Source organism: Grampus griseus, assembly GCF_964374135.1.
Source record: "Grampus griseus genome assembly, chromosome: 7".
Classification (NCBI taxonomy): Eukaryota; Metazoa; Chordata; class Mammalia; order Artiodactyla; family Delphinidae; genus Grampus; species Grampus griseus.
Window position 1 is genome coordinate 7,315,751 of NC_139001.1, and position 17,677 is coordinate 7,333,427.

Consider the following 17,677-nt stretch of genomic DNA (forward strand, 5'->3'; position numbering starts at 1 on the left):
TTAAAACTGAGAAACACTCTCTAGAACTGTGCCATCTTACATAGTACCCATTAACCGTATGGGTCTATATCAAGTTAAATTAATTAAAATTTAAAATCTAGTTCCTTGTGGGGGAGGGAAGAGAGTAACTTTACAGTGGACAAACCTGACAAAGTATGAAAGTCAACCAAGTATCAAAGTTAATGTTAACAGTGATAATCAATCAATATTAACAGTTATAAATCAGTATATGCTCTTGATATGATGTGATGAAAATGGCACTTTGCCTCTGTGGTCTTCCTCCCAAAAACCCATGACCCATAACCAGGAGAAAAAAATCACACAAATTCCAACAGGGAGGCATTCTACAGAACGCTTAATCAATACTCCTCAAAACTGTCAAGATTGTTAAAAACAGGGAAGTCTGAGAAACTATCACAGCCAAGAGGAGCCTATGGATAACTGACTAAATGTAATGGGATGTCCTGGATGGGATCCTGACATAGAAAAATAAACTCAGGAAAACTAAGGAAATCTGAATAAACTATGGACTTAGTTAATAAGCAATACTGGCTAACTAATTGTAACAAATGGACAACAGTAACATAGGACGTTAACAATACAAAACCTGGGTGTGGTATACATGGGAGCTCTCTGTACTATCTTCTCAATTTCTCTGTGAATCTAAAACTGTTCTTAAAAATAAAACCTGTAAAAATAAGAGGACTTGAGTTGTAATAAAAAAGTAAAGGTTTTTTACATTTTAAAAAATGCGATTCCCTCAGTCACACTAACCACACGTCAAGTGCTCCACAGTCACGTGTGGCTAGTGGCTGCAGTATTTGACAGTGCAGATTTATAGAACATTTCCATCACAGCAGAAAATTCTGTGGGACAGCGCTGGTGCAGAAGACTATTTTTATGGGACCATTTTAGAAGAGTATTTTATAACTGATTGCAACTTATGAATAAATTTGTATCTACCCAGAATTAAAAACCCTCACTGAAATCTAAAAATCCTCAATGATATGTTTATTCCAGTTTCTATTTCAAACAACTCCTTTTTTTTTGAAAACTCTTTTTAAAAAGTCAACGTAATATCAATATATATAAATGTAATACTGAAAAATGTTCCACTCCCCAGAGCAGCAATTCCCCAAAACACTTTCAAGATATCCAAGATGGCAAAACTGTTAATACTAAGATATTCTTCGCATTTTTCACTATGTTGGCACTGCACTAATCACGGGTAAAACTGCTGGCACCTTAGCACCATTCAAATTAATGGCACCAAACTACAGTAGTCTTCACTGCCATGTGCCATATATTCACAAGAGAGGAAAAAAAGCCAGGTTTACTTAACAATGCCCTTTATAAAGCAGTAAAAACTATTAATTTTTATTAATCCTGGTCCCTGTGTACACAGCTTTCTAATATTCTTAACGTGATGAAATGAGAAGTACACATAAAGCACTTCAGCTGCACACCAAAGTCTCAAAGAAAAGCATTTATGTGACAGCTAACTGCTTCTGCTCATGAAACATCATATTGATTTGAAAGAGCTGACACACAAATTAAATTATCCAGACCTGGGTATATAGCAGACCTTTTTTTCAAAAATGAATGAAACAAGACTGTCACTTTAAGGAAAACAATTGATAGTACTTGTTGCCAATTATAAAACTTGAGCTTTCAAGCAAAAGTTAAAATTTTAGAAAACTTCTATTCATTACCATGAGCTTGACGAGTTTTTCTAGTACTTATACTTTCCAATAAGTAACGGCTTTTCTGATGGATGTTGATATTAATGAATGTGTTTTTTTGATACTGCATAATATAAAATATCCATTTAATGCACAAGATAAACCAACAGATTTTAATGTAATGTAATATAAAAGTGCACTGATATAATTCAAATTTCACATTGCAACTAACCTTTATAAACTACTACTTGTCTAATTTTAGTGTAATATCAAAGAAAATCTGCAATAATCTGAAAAAGCTCTTAAAATATTCCTCCCTTTTCCAACTACATACACATCTCTGTGAGGATAAATCTCCTGCACAGACTTCAACTAATACAATAAACAGCAACGGGTTGAATGCAGAAGCAGCTGTGAGAATCCAGCTGCCTTCTACAAAGCAAGTCATAAAAAGCAATTTGTGAAAAGGTAAAACAGTGTCACTCTTCTCAGCAAATTTTTTTAGAAATGTTTTAGAAAATAGGTATTTTTCATTAAAAATATATTTATGTTAACATGTAAAGAAACTATTGCTATTTTTAAATAAATTAATAAACCATTTTAAATTTCTCAATCTCATAAAGATAGATATAACTGAAAAATCAAAAGCTCTTTGGGGTCCTCTAACTCTTAAGAAGGTAAAGGAGTCCTAAGATAAAAAGTTGCGAACATCTATCTCAGAGAAAGAGGAAAAAATGACAAATAAAAGAAATACATAAATTAACATAAAACGAACACACATACCCTGGAAGGCATATCAAGAGGCATAAAATATCCCTAACAACAAGAACACCAAGATCCAAATAGGACACTTATTCAAAGAATATCTAGGGTTTTAAAAATGTATCTTTTCCAAGGACAGAGAAACTTTCCACATTTTGAAATTTACTTATATGACTTCTGACTGCCTCTACCACTAGGATGTAAGTCCCATGAAGATAGGTGTTTTGCTCACCACTATGGCTAGCCCAGCACCTGGAACGAAGAAGGTATTCAAATATTTGCTGGATTGAAAACAAAAAAAAAGACAGAAGACTTAAAAACAGAACCCACCAAGGCCTCTATTCAAATTATAAAGATGACACTTTACAATCAAAATGTATCTATTTACATAGCAATAACAATCGTAACCGCTACCATTTATTTACTATGTGCCAGGCATTGTATTGGGCATTTTACTTTTAATTCCCAAATCACCATGGGATATACTTTACAGTAAGGAAAATAAGCCTCCAAGAGGTTAACTTATTTATCTAAAGTTACAGGTAGTAAATGACAGAAAATTAAACCTACATTTCTCTGCTTAATAGCCACAAGCTTTTTCTCTACATACTGACATAGTGCTCAAAACTGCATGGTTACCTTTTTTTTTTTGCCCCATTTCCTTGCAATTTTCAGGGGAATTCATTTTGTGGAAGTCCTTTTTCTCCTTTTTCCAATCTCCTTCTCTTTTCCACTATCCTCCAACTTCTACCCCTCTGCATCACTCACTTAAGCAATACAGTGAGCTCTCTAGTTGAGGAAGAGTATATCTTCTCATAACACACTATCAGAAACTTCATTAACAATGACAGAAGTAATATGAAAGATTACATAAAGAGTGTCAGATTCCAGAACATGAATTAAGGCTCTCTGACCCACTGATCTTGCAAGATGGCTTCATCCAGTTACTCAACTGGCCACGATTTGGGTAACAACATCTCAATTCCCAAGGGGCTAATCATGAAATCTGGATGTAACCATCTCTTCAAGGACTGAGCCATGATTTGCCAATTATTAAGTACCAAGACAGTACCTCTGCCAATTCTTTGTCAGTCTCTGCAAGCAAAGGACCAATACTGAAGTGGCCAGAGCTCCCAAGACTTCCTCCAGGTTCAGGACAACTAGAATAAAAGGAGCTTTGTTCCCAAAGAACATACTGGCCACAATATCACTACAAGAAAAAGCTATTACTGTTACTGCCATTCTCCCCACTGCTTCTGAACAATATATAAATGTTTCTCTTTTTTCCCCCCTTTTGGTGAAAGGAGAATAAAATTAGCAACCACTTAACTATTCAAGGAAAAATTACAATGCCATAAACATTACCATATCATTTGATAATCTCACCACAAGCCAATCTTTTCCAGAGAGGGATGCCCAGAGCCTGTGAAAGTTTTACACTGATGGTGTGGAAATCTTTTTAAGCCTCACAAAGCCCTACATATGCTTTACCTCAACATCCAGATTAAAGAATACGTACAACATGAGAAAGGACTCTTCCACCTTATAAATCAATTTAGCTGCAATCTGCTAAAGAAACCTTGGCTGGAAAAAAAAAATCACAGGAGGTCACATCTGTGGTCTGTCATTCCCCACATCATTCTATAATAGATCACTTTGATTAATAATTCCTATGCTTTGCGTCAAAATCTGGATACACTGATATACTAACATAACAAGATGTGAGTTATAAAAAATGACTTAAGCAATTAGATGCTACCAAGTACATACAAGCTACAAACAAAAATAAAGAGAACTTCAAAATGCTCCATTAAAAAAAAAAGTTTGCAGGGCTTCCCTGGTGGCGCAGTGGTTAAGAATCTGCCTGCCAATGCAGGATACAAGGGTTCAAGCCCTGATCTGGGAAGTTCCCACATGCCGTGGAGCAACAAAGCCTGTGCACCACAACTACTGAGCCTGAGCTCTAGAGCCCGCGAGCCACAACTACAGAAGCCCGTGTGCCTAGAGCCCATGCTCCGCTACAAGAAAAGCCAACGCAATGAGGAGCTGGCCGCCACTAGAGAAAGCACGCACCCAGCAAGGAAGATCCAACACAGCCAAAAATAAATAATTTTTTTAAAAGTTTGCCTCAATATTACCTAATAATTCTAGCATACAAAAACATGTAATACAAAAGTTTATACTGTCTCCCTGATCCTTTCCCAAAAGTGAAAGTCCCTGCTACCATTCAAATAATGTGAATATAGATTCATATATAGAAGTCCTACCCTTCAAATTCTCTATGGCTTCCTCATAATCAAGTGTTACTTAATACTGTAAAAAGTACACAGAAATTAAAATTTTAACAGCAATCAATGAAAAATAAATAAACAATGAATTTTTCCACAAACTAAGTGTCTTATTTGCTTATGTTCATTTACTAAGCCTTTACCCTAGATGGTCCTCTGAACCCCCAAATCGAGAAGGTTTGTTAAACACTGCACTAGGAAGTTCCAAGAATGCTTGGTGAGACCTACTAGGCCTCATTCACCGAAAAGATACGCATATATTTTAACTCTTCAGGACATGGAAATTGAAACTGACAAGAATACAGGCATTTTTCTAGGAAAAGGAAAAACATCTAGAAGCTTCTGTGGGATTCTGCCTCAAAAAGGCTACATTCCACCTCCTCTGAGACCTGCCCCCACTCTTAGGAGTGGGACCTTTCAAGACCCCAACCCCATGGCCACACTAATTGGACCAATAATGGAAATTTGGACCAAGTTCAACCAATCAAATTTTCCCTCCCAGGAATCTGAAGTGGGGACACTGAGCTAATAACCAGTTGGCTAGTGGCACTAGAGCTTGAGTTTCTATGTGGCTCCAAGAATGAAGTAGCAATTTTCTTCTGTTTTTGTTAAAGCAGAAAAGACCAGAGTGTGGAAAGACAACTAAAGCAAGATATAAAGAGACAAGAGATGACACCTACTAGCCAGCAAGGAGAAAAGTGCTCTCTGGACCACCGTGTCTCCTGAATGCTTCCCATGGGGTTTCTGGTTCATGTCCTTCATGAAGCCAGCTGCTCTTGGGTGCCTTCAGGTACCTCCTTACCCTTCCCCTCAAAGCACTCCTCTTCCTGTTTCATACCATCAAAAAATCATTATGACAATTTAAGACACAAATTCACACCAGGATCAATGCAGAAAGGGTATGATTATTCTCACGGTTCATAAGGGATCTGAGTGGTACCAGAGAAGTTGTTTCTATCTATAACTTCAGGAGAAATAATAGGACAAAAATAACCGGAGCCTTAAAAGCAAAAATTATCTGTTTGCATAAGCCCTCAGGCTTTGTGCTTCCCTTCAAAACTCACCTGGTTCAAAAGTTCTGCTGGTTCACAGCAGGAGGTTTGAGCAGACTTTATTCAGGTCCTTTTAACACTGCAAATAATAAAAGTATTAAAGTAAATAACTCAGCAATCTCTTAGGAAACGTTAGAAACGTAATTTTTATCATGAATATGCTTTACAAGAAATGGATTCCAAACCTGGTTAAAATATTAGAATCACCTGATATACTTATAATCTATATACCCTGTCCTAACATCTAAAGCGTCTCTCTCAGTAGCTCTGGAATGGGACTGAAAAATATATATTTTTAACCGAAGTTCTAAGTGATTCTGATGAAACTAAAAAATGAGCACCACCGTAGGGTTTCAGGAAATGATTATTTAGGGTTTTCATCCAAAACTACATTACAGGGATTTGGTATTAACTTTTTTAACATATCTGATAGAAAAATGACAGCTAGCAAGACGGCAATACAGCATGTATCTTATGCAAATAATCAATGAGCCCCAAGGTGTGACCAGTGCCAAAACGTCCAAGGAGCAAAGCTCCAGATGTGCTTTCAGCTGCAAAATCACAACCTTCTTTTAATGCTCTGATGAGACAATATCTTAAAAATCCACAAGATGGTGACATTTCAAGTGACAAGGAGTGGACTGAAACAACAGCTCTAAGTGATTTCTCAGCTAAAATCAAATGATGCTTTGAAGGCTGCTACTAAAAAGTCAAAAAACAGTAACTAAAAATTAAAGTTGACAATTTTACTAACAGCAAGAAAGCAACTTGAAAAAGCCACTTCCACCTCTGATTTAATTTTTCAAAAAAGGAGCCATGTTACAATGTCCAAAAGGTCATCCAACTTTATCCACTGCACTCTACTTTTTATTTTTTGGCTGCGTTGGGTCTTCGTTGTTGCTCGTGGGCTTTCTCTAGTTGCAGCGAGCACAGGCTCTAGGCTCGTGGGCTCTAGAGCGCAGGCTCAGTACTTGTGGCACGTGGGCTTAGCTGCTCTGCAGCAGATGGGCTCTTCCCGGACCAGGGCTTGAACCCACGTCCCCAAGCATTGGCAGGCGGATTCCTAACCACTATGCCACCAGGGAAGTCCTGCACTCTACTTTTTATAAGAGCAAGCAGAAGCAAAAGAGGGGAGAACTAGGTAATAAAAACTCTTCTCTGGGCCTAACTCAAGAGAATAAGCTCTAGGGTATCTCCTATTATTATAACTATAAATAAAGTTCAATTTCAATGAAACTCTGTAGTTACCAAGAAAATATAAAATTGTGTTCCTTAATTACTTGAGGTAAGGAAGTGTGTCATACTTTGAAACTATTTTTATAAAATTAATTTTGGCCACTTAAGAGAATATTCTTGGGGCTTCCCTGGTGGTGCAGTGGTTGTGAATCCGCCTGCCAATGCAGGGGACACGGGTTGGATCCCTGGTCCGGGAAGATCCCACATGCCGCGGAGCAACTAAGCCCGTACACCACAACTACTAAGCCTGCACTCTAGAGACCGTAAGCCACAACTACCGAGCCTGCGTGCCACAAACACTGAAGCCCACGTGCCTAGAGCCCGCGCGCCTAGAGCCCGTACTCCGCAACAAGAGAAGCCACCACAATGAGAACGCAGCAGCGAAGAGAACGCACACAATGAGAACGCCACCACAATGAGCGCAGCAACGAAGACCCAACTCAGCCAAAAATAAATAAATAAAATAAATAAATTTATTTTTAAAAAAGAGAATATCCTTTTGTTTTTCAAACCTCTCCCCTCTTCTCCATCAACCTCAAATAAAATTATGGTCAATCCAACAAAGGTATCATTCTGTATTCCTATATAATTAATCTAATATATTTCTCAGTTATCTGAGAGCATAAAAAATGATAAAATGCTATCCTGGTCAAGAAATATTAGGAGTCTAACTATAAGTACTTGACTGTGGAATAAAAATCTACTTATATTTTTAAAGACATGCAATTCTTCAGGGCATTAAAAATGAATGGAAATATTAGGACTTAATCACCATAAAATCCTAGTGGGGGTTAAGGACGAAAAAAAAACTTGGGTTCAGAGTTTTACAACAATCACCAAATAATGTTAAGTCTATTAGAACTGCTGAAGAAAACAGACATTGAACTTGCCTCTAATATACCTGGATTAACACCAACATAAGCTGTAGATTCAACCTAATGAGACTGGTCCCACTATAATCTATAAGAAATAGAATAAAACAGTACTGAAAATTTAGTCGTCAGGGGCTAACAGAGAATGGCAAATGAAGTCAGTCTTAAAAAATGGAACAAATCAAAGATCCTTTAGAAGGGCAAGGATAAACAGGACAGTAATAATCTGGTCACCCAAAATGGTTCTCCCAGATAGCAATCACTATCAATAGTGTCATCTTCCAGTGTGAAGGTCAACAAAAATATAGACATATGGAATACTAAAACGCAGAGTCATGAGAACAAATGAGCTGATATGACATCAAACACATTATAATTTGGAACTGTGATTTCAAAAACTCACCAAAGGAACAAGAGAGAGAAATGCAATTCGTTAAAACACTATCTCCTCACTAGCATCACTATGCCTCCTCTTGGCCAAGGAGCTCCACTCACACCCTGAAGTCGCAATTCCTAACTTCTCATGATTTTCAGGCAAGCCAAGACAAATTCTTTTTCATATATGCAACTCACCAACAAAAGCATTTCAAAGTCAAAATATTAAATTCCTCAGATGAATTAAAATGAAAGAGGACATTTATGAAAGCTCAGTAATAAGAATATGGAGATAAGTTGAAAGAAAATCATAAAAAAATTTTTTCCAAGAAAAAGTCTACTAGTATAAAATTAATTGAAGAACTAGTCTGAAAGGTCAAAGCTGAGGAATAAAAAACTCAGCACAGAAAGTTCTACACGTGTAAAATGATATAAAAGATATACAAACAAGTTAGTTGAACAGTCCCTGAGGAACTTAAAACTAGGCTGGACAACACAGAAATCATTAAGAGGAATTCTTTACCATTAAAAACAACGTGAGTTAATACACTTCTTCCAGGTTATATTCCTTAATGACCTGTGTCTAAATTTCAAAGGAAATTCATTTCCCTACATTTTCAAATATTCTGAAGTAATTCAAAGATCCTCTTCTTAGAAAGCAATTTCTTTTGAAAAATCCTTTTATCATCAATCTCATTTAAAAACTTTTACTTTTGAGAAAGCTATTTCATGACAATTTCCTGAAATACATTATATGAGCATCCTGAATTTTCCAAATTGGGGGAGGGGAAGGGTGTCATGTTGGAGGAAAGAGGTGTGGAAGAAGACTCCAGGGCAACTGAATAACCCCACTCATCTTAGAACCAGTGAGCTGGGTACACACTTCCTACTAGGTTCCCTAGTGATCATGCCTCTCTGGCTAGGCTTAGCCTCCATACTCTTCCCAGCCACACACGATCTGCTCCCACTTCAGTTTCTGCCTCAGGGTCTTTGCCCTCGCTTCCCTAGCCTGGAGCATTTCTCCTCCAGAGAGCCACAGGAATAGATCCTTTACCTGTGTCAGGTCTTCCCTCAAATATTAGCTTCTCCCTATGGCGTCCCCAGGGCACTCCTCCTAAAATTAACCCTCCCCCAGCTCCCTATTATCCTATTACCCTGTCTCATTTTTTTCCCACATCACTTATCACTACACTATATATCTTACCTAAGTATGTATTTATCTGTCTAGGAATGAGCTTCATGGAAACAGGAATTTTTGGTCTGTTTTGCTTCCAGCACCCACCAGTGTAGTAGGATCTCGATATTCTTCAAACAAATGCACAAATGAAAGAATAAATGAATGGAAGCATATAGTCCCTTCTCCCTCTTCAGTCTCAAAATCCAAAAATGCTTTGTCCGGTATAGAAAAGGTTCAAAGTCCTTTCTTTTCTAGTGAATCACCACCATCACCATTGTATTCCCCAGTAGTAAATGTCAAAAAGACTGTGTGACATTTCTCCAGATACATACCACTTTTACTTTTTTTTTCTAGTGTCTTCTACTGAGGTAACATTTGATGTAACAGGAAAGTACATATTCCAATTTGAGCACTCTGAAAGCTGCTACACTAGTTAAAACACATAAAAACACCAACAAATGAGACAACGCTTTGTGTTCTAACCAAAACAGACAAACTCTGAAAGGCCAGAGCTGCAAATATTAGAAAGATGAAAGTTAATGTTCAGAAAGGATGACAATTTTTTTTTAATCTAGAAAATCACTAGATTCTAAAAAGGAAATACTATGTAAGGAAAGGATATCTTCCATGCATACAAACTGGGAATCAAAACTGCCTATAATCCAAGGTATTTAACATTGACTAAGTATAATCCAAGGTATACAACACTGGATAAGAATCTGCTCACAGGTTCTGGCCCCTTCCTCAATTTCTTGCAAGTTAAACTGAAATACTTACCTTTCTTACAGAGAAATTAGGTGTGCTTAAGTGCTCTTTCAAGGAAAGAAAAAATTTAAACAAAAACAACAGTGCTAGATAAATGCAAAGCAACGTTACTGCTTCCCAAACACAGTCACACAACCTGCTTTCTTGACACCCCCCCTTCTCTGGTCGCTTGGTTTATGTTTCAGCCACAAAACTGAAATATTCTGAGTGCTTCGTGGGGAAATACTGTCACTTAAGGCTAATGCCCATTTCAACCTAATGTGAATGTTCGGGTCCCAAAGCTGCCATGGGTTCTACCTTCCCAACCTCCGTCCCAGGTTCCGATCATGGATCCACCTGGCTTCAGGCCTGGTCCAGACCCAGTCCTCTCGCCACGGAAGGAATCTCCCCAGTGCAGATGCTCGGCGAGGAAGGCAAGGGCGCATCTCCCAGAGGCCAGGTGTGGGGAGGAGCGCGGGCAGGAACAGCTGTCTGGCCGCAGCAGCTGTTACCCCGGGCACCCCGAGGCTGGGCGGGTGGCTGGCCCCGAGGACCAGGTAGTAGAAGGCGAGCCCTCTGGCCCTAAGCAAGCCGGCCTGACACTGGCCATCCCACCACCCTCTTCCCCTCCTCGGCTCCCACTGCGATGCCAACGGGCCCCGGAAGAAGGGGCTCTCCAGCTCGGCAGCCGAGACGCGCCCGGGCCCGGCTTGCCCCCGGCCGGGGAGTCACTCCGACCCCGCACCTGAACTGTCCCTTCGCCTGACGCCCGAGCCGGCCGCGGCGACTGCCGGGCGGCCTGGGGGTGTCCATGCGGCTGGGCCGGGTCAGGCCAGAGCGGCGGGGAGGCGAGCGCGGGCGGCAGGCCCGGGAGACCCAGGCGGAACGGCGGAGCCGGGGCGCGGAGCGGAGCCGGGCTGGGGAGCGAGACCGAGTCTCTGGTTACCTGCGGTCCGGGACAGGGAGTCTCTCAGAACCCAAGTCAGTCCTCAGCCTCAACAACACAAGATGGCCGACACGTCCCCACGCACGTCACGTGACAGCGTGCTCGTTCCGCCACGCCCCCTGCTCTGCCCTCGCCCCGCCTCCCCTCCCTCCCATTTTCTCCAGCCTCCCACGACATCCTTCCTTTCCGCAGCCTCCCTCCCTTCTTTCCCGGGCACGCCCCTGCCCGAGCCCCGGATGTCAGGCTGGAGGAGGGCGGGGCCGCGGCAGGGCGCAAGCGCCTACGAGTCCTTTGGCCGGCGCTCCCTGCCTGCCCTTGAGTTGAGTAGAGTTGGTGTCCAGAGCTGGAGCTGGGCCAAGCGCCGTGTGACTCACCGTCTTCTGCGCCCAATCCAGAGCCCATTGGCAGTTCAAAAAGCTCTGCATCATTTAGGAGCTGATTTTCCACACCAAAACTTTTAAACAGGTTTTCATCCAGCATTCTCCTGCCCGTTTGCCATCCTAGAGAAAATAGGGAAGTGACAAAAGCTGAGGTTCAAAGCAGTTTGTCTGCTTGTTAACGGTTCCGGAAAAACTGAGAATTCATTCTAGATTCTTGGAATGTGACAGCAGGGGAGGACTTTAGAGCTCCAGCTCCGTCCTAGTGCATCCGGGACTATAATTCTTTGACCTAAAAATCTCCCAATTGGGGGTTGCCAAATGAAATACAGGCCACCAGCGATATCAGGGACATAACTTACACTAAAAGATTATTCATCGTTTTCCTGAAATTCAAATTTAAGTGAGCGCCCTGTATTTTTTTTCTATATTAATTTATTTATTTATTTAACTTTATTTTTGGCTGCGTTTGGTCTTCGTTGCTGCGCGCGGGCTTTCTCTGGTTGTGGCGAGCAGGGGCTACTCTTCATTGCGGTGCGTGGGCTTCTCACTGCGGTGGCTTCTCTTGTTGTGGAGCACAGGCTCTAGGCGCCTGGGCTTCAGTAGTTGTGGCGCACGGGTTTAGCTGCTCCGCGGCATGTGGGATCTGCCTGGACCAGGCCTCGAACCTGTGTCCCCTACATTGGCAGATGGATTCTTAACCACTGCGCCACCAGGGAAGTCCGGGTACCCTGTATTTTTATTTGGTACATCTGGCAGCTCTACTCTTCTCAGGTCATCCCGTTCTTTCCTTGTGCCTCCAACCTCTTTCTTATTTATGGGATCCTTCCCATTAGCTTTTAAAAATACTCAAATGTCTTTCATCTTAAAAGTTAATGTTAAAAACTCCAATTCCCCCTCCAACAACCTCCCTACCTCTCTGTTCCCTTTCAAAGCCAAACAGCGCAAAAGAGGTGTGTATAAGCACTTTCCTGATTCCCACACCGGGCAAGCAATCATCGACCGTTCTAATGTGGCTTCTATACTGACCCATCCACCAATTGCTTGCTCTAAGGACACATCAACCTACAGGTAGATAACTGGAATTTTTCAGTCCTCATCTTGACTTAGTGTTTTCCTGTCTTCATTGTGATTGACCACTCCCTACTTTCAGAAATACATTCTCCCTTGACCTTTATGCTGTCTCTTGCTGCTCAAAGTGATCAACGGACCAGCAGTATCAGCCTCACTTGGAAGCTTCTTATAAACACAGAATCTTGAACAGATCCTTCACAGTCCCATTCTCCTGAACTCTAGAATCACCCACATTGCTCCCCTCCCCTTCCTCTGTCCCCTTAATTTAATGCTCCGGATATGCCCATGTATGAAGGTCCTCAAATATGCTAATTTGTTTTAGCCTTTGCACATGCTGTTCCCTCTTGTCATGATGCCATTCCCAACACTTACGCCATTTCTCACCAACCTGCATGACTCCCGCTCATCTTTAGAAGCCTAAATCATGTGTTATTGATGTGGCTTAACATGCCACATCTCTGATGCTATGCCACCTGTGCTGGTAATTTTATATATGTATAAAATACACATATACAAAATTATATATATGGTATAATTTACCTATAGTAAATTTAGTATTTTTAGTGTGCAGCTTTGCAACTTTTGACACATTTATACAGGTGTGTATAACTACTACTAAAATCAAGGTACAGAATAGTCCTATTGCCCACAAAAGTTCCCCCAACGATCCTTTGTAGTCAGCCCTTACACCTACTTCCAGCCCCTGAAAACATTGTTCTGTTTTCTCTCCTTATAATTTCGCTTCATGATGTCATATAGATAAAACCATAGAGCATATAGCCTGTTGAGACTGGCTGCTTTCACTTAGCATCATACATTTGAGATTCAGCCACACTGTTGCATGTTTCAGTACTTTCTTCTTTTTTATTGCTGAGTAGTATTTCCTTGTATGTATGCACTATATTTGTTCATCCATTCCCCAGTTAAGGAACATTTGGATTGTTTCCATTTGGGGAGATTATGAATAAAGCTGCTATGTTCACATGCTGGTATTTGTGTGAACAAAGGTTTTTATTTCACTTGGGTAAATACCTAGGAATGAAATGGATGGTTATGTGGCAAATGTTTGTTTAACTTTGTCAGAAAGTGCCAAACCATTTTCCAGAGTGCCTTAGCCATAATTTTAGCCCTAAAGTATAAGCTTTCAGAGAGCAGGAAACAAATTTAAGGCATGATGATGATGGTGATGATAAAAGCTAACGGAATCCCATGCTTTTAACCATTACACATACTGCATTACTCAACTTTGCATCCTCAGCAGCTGGCATCCTCCAGGTACACAGTAGATACTCAAAAAATACCTATAAAATCAAATAAATTCTTGATTACCTACTCCTCAGGAAGGGCGCTTTTCTTCTTTTATTCACTCTGACTCTCCTATGTTTCATCAAATAGTAGTTGTAAAATTACAGCAGTAGACTCTGCCTGCCCTAGTCAGGGATAATAACAAAGTTTCAGCTTTATTGTAACATTGATAGAAGCAGAGAAGTTGAAAATAATAGATCATTACGGGGAGGGAGGAGTAAGAGTTTAGCTCAAAATAAATTTAATTTGTAAGGAACACCGGTTGATCGACTGTGACAGATGTATTTTTCTAAAGAAAATACAACAACATCTGTTCAACAACATCTGTTCAACATACTCCTATAGAACCTTGCCACTACCCTCTCTAGAGGTAGTCTAATTCCCCTCCCCTCAAGCCCTTATAACCAATAGACCGTGGTGGAAGTGAAATGAGATGACTCCAATGCTAGACCGTAAAGGCTATAGAGCTTGTTTGCTCACAGCCTCTTTTGAAGCAAGAACTGATGTATGGTTAAGTCCAAATGCCCTGAGGGTGCCATCCTGCAAGGAAACCCAAACAACAAGGAGAGGCCCAAGTAACTAGCCCCATCAATAGCCCCAACTAAAGCCCCAGCATCAACAGTCGTACACTTGAGTGAAAATTGCCACCAGATGATGCCAGCCCCAGCTGTCGAGTCACACCCAGGCATCCAAGCCCAAGACATCATGAAGCAGAGACAAGCATCCTCACTGTGCTTTGTCTGAATTCCTGATCCACCAAATCCATGAGTATAATAAAATAGTTGTTTTAAGCCACTAAATATTGGGATAATTTGTTACACAGCAATAGTGACTGGAACATCATCGTTATAGATTGAATTGTGTCCCCCCAAAAGATATGCTGGCCTGCTAACCTCAGAATGTACCCCAGGATGTGACCTTATTTGTAGATAGGGTTTTGAGGTAGTTAAGCTAAAATGAAGTCATTAGCGTGGGCCAAAATTCAATATGACAGATGTCCTTATAAAAAGAGTATACTTATACACAGACATACATGCATAGAGAACTCCACGTGAAGATGAAGATAGGAAACCAGGTGATATTTCTACACCCCAAGGAACACCAAAGAGTGCCAGCAAACCACCAGCGGCTGGGAGAGAGGCATAGAACAGATTCTTCCTCACAGCCCTCTGAAGGAACCAACCTGGCCAACACCTTGATCTTGGGCTTCTATCATCCAGAACTGTGAGACAATGAATGTCTGTTAAGCCACCCCGTTGGCGGTACTTTGTTACAGCAGACCTAGAAAACTAATACAGTCATCCAAAAATTTAAAGAGGCAGTTTGAAATGAAGGAGATTAGAGGGGGTCAGAGCTAAAAATCTGAGAGTCACCCATAGAGAGGAGATTTTTGAAATCCTGGGGAATCACTGCAACTGCAGTGATTACCAGCAACTGCAGAGAGGAAAAGTATGGAGTTAAGGCAGGCTCTTGGGAAGAAAAGGTGTAGCTGGTGGACAGAGAGAAGTTACAGGTAGGACCCGGTAGAAGCAGGAACCAGTCTCAGAACAGAGGGAGGAAGAGATTGATTGGCAATGCCAAATCTGCAGTTATCAAGGAGTCTGGGGCTGGGGATCAGAGGTGTCTATGGAGCAGGGAGAACAGAAGATTAGGAAAGAGTAGGTGATGAAGAAGGGAGGACGCAGAAATTTGAAAGTGGATAAAAAAGGTGGATGGATTCATCAGTGGAGAGGGCAGTACCGCTCAGATTGGTACCCAAAATAATAGTGTTGGGTACACAGCTGAAAAGCAAAGAGAAAACACAAGGAAGAGAGTGTGGGAAGAGAGCGAGCCAGAGAGCACAGCAAACATCAAGGAAAAGCTGCTCAGATGATAACTATGGAAACAGATCCATTTTTGTGTTTGAAAACATTTTTATTATAAAAGTACTTGCATATTTTAAATTATTTTTTTTAATTTCCAACCTCCAGATGTATACCAAGAAAATTAAATCATAAAAACTATCTTGGAATACAGGTGACTGCCCCACGATGTGTCCCAAAATGTTATTCGTTTTCTCCTGAGTCTTGCATATTTAGGATTTCATACTTTCACTGTCCTAAAGAGTTTCCACATGTGTGTTCAACTGCTCTTCTCACTTTCTTTCTGGTCAGAGAGTCTCCTCTCTTTTTTAGTAACTGTTATTAACAGCTGCAGTAGTAAAGCAGTGCATGTTTTTTTTTTGTTTGTTTTATTTTTTTAACATCTTTATTGGAGTATAATTGCTTTACAATGGTGAAGCAGTGCATGTTTACAGTTTGAAATTTTTTTAGAGTTCAAAAACATATAAAGGAAAAAATTTAAATCCCCCCCCGACCTACCCAGGACCCTTAGGTTCTCTCCTCTTTCAAGTAACCCACCGGTGACAGTTTCTTGTATGGCTTTCTCCAAAATGTTGTATAAATAACAAGCATGATGTACTTCTTAGTTCTCAGCACCACCAAGAGCTGAGGATACAAGCAGTTTGACCCAAAATCTACTTGGCCACTGACCTCATGCAGCTTAGCTGACATGCGCAGAGACATGGCTTTCTATCTCTCATGTAAAACAAAACAAAACACCTGAGCAGTACTGCGCATGCTGCTCTGCTGCTGGCCTTTTTCAAGAATACGTCATGGGGCCCTCCACATACTTTTCATTGGCTGCCTAGCAGTGATTATTTACATGGATGTATCATAATGCACTTAACTGCCCCCCTGCTGATAGACATCCTGATCGTTTCCATTATTTTTGCTAAAACAAACAATGCAATAACAAGTATCCCTTTAAACATACACTTGTTCATGTTTCTATTTACCTATAGGATAAATTCCCAGAGGTAAGAATCCCTGGGTCAAAGCTCATGAGTATCTCTGCAGCAGACATCTGCCATTCTTTCACAACTGTTCTGCATCTGAAGTATGTTCCCATGTTTGGGGGAAATAAGCATCTTGGTGGGAGACAGAGCTCACCTCCCCTTACAGAAGACAAATGGTCCAGATCCTAACCCTTCCCATCTCCAACACGTGGGCGAGTGACTGGGCTCAGCCTCAGACTCTGAATCTGGAGTAAGCACCTGAAGAAGCAGGACACCCCAAAGTTCTTATCAGCCAGGGCAGGGGCACCAGGCCTGGCTTGTTCCCATGGCGTGCTTTCGGCTGTAGTGCCCAGCCACCTGGCCTCCTGCCTGTTTTCTTAGCGTGGTCCCCCAACCCTGCTAGTGATTCTGCGAGTTCCTCCTTGTCTTTTCAATCAATTCTCCTGCTGAAATCAGTCCGCTTAGCTTCTGTTACTTGTAATTAAGAACCCTGACTGATTCTGCAGTAGCCAGCCTCCACGATGGCTCCCAATAATTCTGACCAGTCGGACTGACCTGTATAACCAGTAGGATATTATGGAAATGATGGAACGTGCTTTATTTACTTATTTATTTATTTTGGCTGCACAGGCTCTTCGTCACGGCGTGCGGACTTCTCTAGCTGCAGTATGTAGGATCTTAGTTCCCCGACCAGGGATCGAACCCAGGCCGCCTGCATTGGGAGTGCAGAGTCTTAACCAATGGACCACCAGGGACGTCCCAATAGACAGTGATTTCTGAAACTTGGTCTTAAAAGACATTGCAGCTTACCCCTTTCTTGTATCACTTACTTTGAGGGAAACCAACTGCTATGCTGTGAGGACACTCTAGCAGTCCAGTGGAGAGGTCCACGTGGCAAGTAACCGAGGCTTCTGGCCAACAGGCAACACCAACTTGTGAACCACATGAGTG

The 17,677-nt window shown here is 41.1% G+C and overlaps 1 protein-coding gene across 1 annotated transcript in view; it reads right to left on the reverse strand.

Moving 5' to 3' along the window:
* Positions 1-11,212, reverse strand: part of GIGYF2 (GRB10 interacting GYF protein 2) — a 125,661-nt gene extending 114,449 nt beyond the window's left edge. The window contains exons 1-2 of the mRNA XM_082658051.1: positions 11,135-11,212; positions 5,797-5,863 (exon numbers count right to left, since the gene is read on the reverse strand). The gene's annotated coding sequence lies outside the window, so the exon portion shown is untranslated. The remainder of the gene's footprint in view (positions 1-5,796; positions 5,864-11,134) is intronic.
* Between the last annotated feature and the right edge of the window lie 6,465 nt (positions 11,213-17,677).